This window comes from Cephus cinctus, unplaced genomic scaffold (assembly GCF_000341935.2).
Source record: "Cephus cinctus unplaced genomic scaffold, Ccin1 Ccin1_scaffold0129, whole genome shotgun sequence".
NCBI classification, from domain to species: Eukaryota; Metazoa; Arthropoda; class Insecta; order Hymenoptera; family Cephidae; genus Cephus; species Cephus cinctus.
This window is the reverse complement of record NW_014332862.1, coordinates 408,058-413,420: the sequence shown is the minus strand read 5'-3', so window position 1 is coordinate 413,420 and position 5,363 is coordinate 408,058. Positions and strand designations below refer to the sequence as shown.

Here is a 5,363-nt window from a genome sequence, read left to right as displayed (position 1 = left end):
GGGGGGGGGGAGCGGTATTGCTTTACTTTATGGAAATACTCCAGCTGCGAGAAGCGTGTAAACTGTATGGAAAAAGTATCGTCGTCCATGGCCTGTAGGATAAGATAAGTATTGACGAGTGCGATAACTGGCAGATTACGTGATAATGGAAAATCGCATGGTATTTGGATTATACGAAATTATGGGAAGTACGGTAAAGAGTAAACGAAGAGGGGGGGTGGGTATAAAAGTTGAGTAGGAAATCGTATTACGTATTATTTGTCGAAATTTTATATTTTTTCTTTGGTCACCGGGTGTATGTTTTTATGTAGCCGTTCCTGACGATAATACCCTTTTCCGGTATTGACAAACGATGAATTTCACAGGTTTGGTTAAAATTATTATTTTTTTCCTCCTATGGCGTAATTTTCTCGTTATTTTGCGCAATTAACTTGGTTATCCTCTGGTAAATGGGACGACGCACTGTTCGTAACGTTTTCATTCCTTATCGCTGCTTGTTGTATTGCTCTCTCGATGGCTCCTCTTATCTACGGTTAAGGCGCCGTCTTCTTTTTTTTGTTACGCTCGATCAATTAACTTAACGATTTCCGTCGATGCATTCCACGATGAAAATGCTGCTCGGCCGGGTTCGCATTCGCGGAATTCTCGAATTTACTCGGGTCGGGTAAAAATGTCTTTTCTGCCAATTGGAGGCAATAAAACTTGCCGGAACCTCGGGAAAGATTTATTTATGCTCGAGCGAAATGGAGGCGATTTCATTCTCGTCTTCTCTCTCTCTCTCTCTCTCTCTCTCTCTCTTTCTCGTGTATTACGCTGGTAAGGTCCAACCGCTAGAAGAAAAAGTAGAAAGACGTATAGAACAACGAAGAGAAAGAAACGTGATGGAGCCGTGAATTGAGGTGGAACAAAAAAGAACGAAGGAAATATGAGAAGCGAAGGCGCAAGAAGGAAGAGTGGTTGGACCAGAGGCGGTCGAGGCTACTAAAAATTGTAGAAATGAAAAAAAAGAAGGAAAATACCAGATATGCTAGATCGTTGGTTTCGCAAAAAAAAAAATGATCGAGGTAGGGGGGATGGGTAAATTTTTGGATACATGATCTTTGGGAAATTCACGAACACAGAAAGTATCGATCTCGTTGGGAAATTGCTGTGCGCAGACCCCATCGTGAAGTTTCACGTCCCTCTCCTTGGTCTGGCCTTAAGCCTTTGCATAATTAAAAGAAGGACTTGGTACTTCTTGCGATAAACTTATTGATTTGGAAAACAAGTTTTTCTTTCCCCCCTCTAATAAAAGCTGTACTGTTTGTTGGGTACTTGGCGGATTTTTTATATTTTCTGAGCCCGTATATTTTTCACATGATACAATTGGAAGTATCGATAGTCTATCGAACCAACGTTATCGAAGGCTGTCAAGGCTTCAGATTACAGTGAGAAGGGCTGTCGGGATTGTCAATGAGATAATAAATGTGGGTAATTGCGTTTTGAATCCTTTTTTATATTATTTACGATCAATTTTTATTGAGTCGCTCAACCCCTTTCGCAGATAAGGTTCACGCATTGGCCGTGCTACGTTGTTTGCCTTTGTATTGAGAGATGGCAGCACTTCTATCACGAAGCATTAATATAAAACAAGCATAAAGAGCCGCTACATTGGGTAGATAGAAATTCAATTTATTTCATGATCACGTTTCAGTAGAATAAGTCTGTAGAGCGAGTTACCGTCGATTTCGATTATTGATAAGAATTTCGTAATTTAACATCTCGGCCGACGTTCATACTTTGACTTGTTTCTACGAGAAGCCGTGAATTTCACGAGGGATGCTGAAATCCTGAAAATTGAATTTGCCTTTATTTCGTGTATGAATTTTCGTGAGGACGAACCCTGTGAAGTCTATTGTTACGTCACAGTTGAAAATGGACTGTCTCCTGCCACGTCAGGGTCTACTCGGAGTGACAAGAACCCTCTTTCCTCTTCCTGGCCGGACGAGGAAGGGACACAAGTCGTTATTTCCCAAAACGTAGAAATCGTCTCCGTCGACGGAGGCTCGAAGAAGTGACTTCAGTCACAATACGTTTAAAGCCTTGATACATAGGCCTTAAAAAACCTCGTTTATACTTTTGATATCTCAGTGAAAGTCCTCACTGAAAACTTCGTCCTTGTACTGGTCCACAAAGTCACTTCGGAAGATTCGTCTGGATACGTACTGCCGAGTAGGTCGACCTTGATAGCCCACCGTCCCATCCGGTACGACAGACTCCGAGTCACTGTAGGAATACAAAGTAACCTTCCAAACCGTACGTAATGACGTATCCAGTGCAAGAGGATTTGAGACGTGAGATGAGTAAAAAGGTCCAGGATGAAGACTCAAGATGACATTGATGAAGGTCGACGAAGTAAAAATTATAAAAACTTGTCTATCCATACCAGCTGGAAGCTGAATCCGTCCTGAAGCCGAATCGATCGAGCAAGATGAGCCTTGCCTGGCTCTTGCAGATAACACGCGTGGACTCGTTTGGTCAAGCGAATGAAAATTTGTCAGAAAAAAATGTCCAGCAGCCGAGGGAAGGGATCTTTACTCTCTGTCGATAAGAAAAGCTGTTGGTGGGAAACCAAAAGTGCACTCGGAGAACAGGGAGCCACTCTGCGTTCACTCGGTAGGTAAAGAAGCGCGTGAACACAGCTGGTGGTATCTCAGTTTTCTGGGGGCGTTGGCGACGCACTTGGATTTTCACGAGACTAACCAGAGCAAGAGATGACGAACATAACCATAGTCAAGATTGACGAACATAGAGAAACAAGAAAATCATTCTCCGATACCATAAGGCACGATTAACCGTTTCCCTTTATTTTTCAAAGGAACGCAGCGAGAGAAAGCCAAATCTTACGAGGAGTCGAGTCCCACGTTATTAAAAAAAAAAACAATTTTAAATAACGAAAATAATCCGTAGCTTAGTAATTAAGGCTGGAACGTAACCCTGAGGGATGCGGCATTCCTTTTGCCATCCTTATCGGTCACTCGTGCCGTCACTGCGTGTTGGATTGGGTAGGGCAGATTGAAAAGGTTGAAGGTTGAAGGTGACCGTGACAGGACGAGGAAGAAGGACAAGTGGGAATTGAGTAAGCGCCTGTGTGCGTTCATGACGCTGTCAGTGTGTCCGATGATGACGGTGGGGTAGTGCTGGTCCTAGTGATACTGATAGTGGAGGTGGCAATAGGGGGGTGATAATGGCGTCGGTGGTGGTAGGTAGTAGCATTGCTGGGGAAGCGTGACAGCTGGGAAATGAATTATTGATCGGGGTTGCGCGAGTCACTTGGGGGTGAATATAGCCAACACGCTGCCTACTCATCTAGCCCAGTGTAAACTCTGGAACACATAGAATCTATGTGCATGTAGTCCAGCTTGATCCCTGCGCTCGAAACGTCAAAATATTACATATGCCAGGTATACTATGTTTGTGTCTCTGTACGTCACTGATATATCAAGGGTTATCCAATACGAGGATCCATTTGGTGTCGTTATCAGTTATATCACTGTACAGTGATATCTGCTTGATAACAAGCTCGCTTACGTAGCAGGATCCTTAGATGGATCATTGACTGTGATTAATTTTGAAAACTCTTATTGGGAATGAATTTTTGGTATTTTTTTCGTAATATCTTTTGTTGGCATGTATATGTATATATACATATAGGTATGTGGAGTCAGTGTAGACCTATAGGCAGTACGTATATTTTCCATGCGCCTTGAATCAGCTGTTTTACAACGTACACGTAGCCGAACTAGGTGCCCTCGAAAGGGAGGTCAACGAGGTACTTGGAGTGGCTCTCGACATTGGAGAGGTCACGGATAAGGACGAGAAAAAAATCATTTTGTTTTGTACCAGTGGTGGTGTGCTGGTCGCGTGTGTTTGGCTTGTTGCTGCTCCGGTAATTTCGGTTGTTAACGCACTGTGCGTCTCACTGCATTCTCATTGGTCGAGATGGCTGCGTGCCGGATGACCGGATTGGTCGGTGGCACGTGCCGCAAGGACGCGCACAAGGTCGCTGCGGCTGTCAAAATCAGCTGACGCCGACGTCTGCTCGGTCAGCTGATCTCGATCTTTGACAAGAAGCCTCCTTCACGGGTCGGAGGGACGCTGAGGGTCGCTGTTAGGGATGAAATTGAAATTTTTATGTTTATTAAGAATTTTTCAGTTTTCGGTAATTTTTATTCGGATTTTTTTTACTTCCTAATCACACGCGCTTGACGCGATATCGCGATTGCGTAATGGGTAATGACGTATAAATATCGAATTCCTACGTCATCGAGGATACTTTTCATTCGAATGAAATCAAACAGCTCGTACAAGTGTAGTGAGCGTACTTACACGCATCTGTTTTGTAATTAGAAACTCAGTTTTTAATCGTTACGCAATATACGATTTTTAATGATTCAACTTTCATTGTCAACTTCTGTCACGCGCACCTGTCAATGGCTTGGAGTCAATCGAGCATATCAATGAACATTTTTAAAATATATTAATACTCTCCGAAAATACCTATCCTCGTATAGAATAACGTGTCGACAATAGAATCACATCGTATCGTAAGAAATGATATTTTGGCGCAAAAAGTTTATGTCCAAAAATACGTATATTAATTTCGACAAATAACTTTCAGCAGACATCACACACACAACCACTGGTATTTTCCTCTCGCGTATCTTCAGTTATCACAAAGAATAGTCGCCATTAGCGAATAGCCGTTGCGTATTGCTGCTTTATTAATTTCCCAACCTGCCGAGGCCCGATAACAACTTACTCCCCTCAATGCGCGTCGCCATGGAAACGGTGAAAAACAAGTTTCAACAAGCACGCTCAAATTCAACGACTTCGAAACAGACGGACCCGACCGGCCATGCAGTCGACTTATGATTCACTCTTATCGTTATATACATATACTTATATACATATATACATATTATACATTAAATTATGCAATCTCTCCTTCCTACCGTTGGCACTCATCGACGTCAGTCATCATCACGATCATCGTCAACGACTCTGTCCTTGTTCATCTATTCTGTCGTCTTCTTGTCATTGTCTCTTCATCTTTTCTTCCTGTATTCCTCCCCTCGACGTTTTTTCGTCGGACGATGAGGGCAGAGAATGCCGAACGATTCGTTCGATTCACTCGAAACGTCTCTGCAACGCGACTCTCGCGGCAGCCGTAAGTATCACGCGGTTGCGGCGGAAAATTTAACGCCACGTCAGTGCGTCGTGTTTGCGACAAGAGTATCGGTGAGGAATAGCGGCGAGGGGATTGAAGAGAAAGAGGGGGGAGGGGCGTTGAGGGAATTTCCTATTCCGCAGGGGGTGGGGGG

At 43.5% G+C, this 5,363-nt stretch overlaps 1 protein-coding gene and 1 long non-coding RNA gene across 4 annotated transcripts in view; one reads left to right on the top strand and one right to left on the bottom strand.

Annotated features, from left to right (window-relative positions):
* LOC107262801 (DNA-directed RNA polymerases I, II, and III subunit RPABC3) overlaps positions 1 to 5,363 on the top strand; it is a 36,288-nt gene that overhangs the window by 17,997 nt on the left and 12,928 nt on the right. The window lies entirely within an intron of this gene.
* On the bottom strand, positions 38 to 5,311 carry LOC112493694. Its single transcript, XR_003058342.1, has 3 exons — positions 4,995 to 5,311; positions 2,426 to 4,147; positions 38 to 2,265 (listed from the first exon to the last, which is right to left on the bottom strand). It is a non-coding gene; the product is annotated as an uncharacterized LOC112493694 (long non-coding RNA).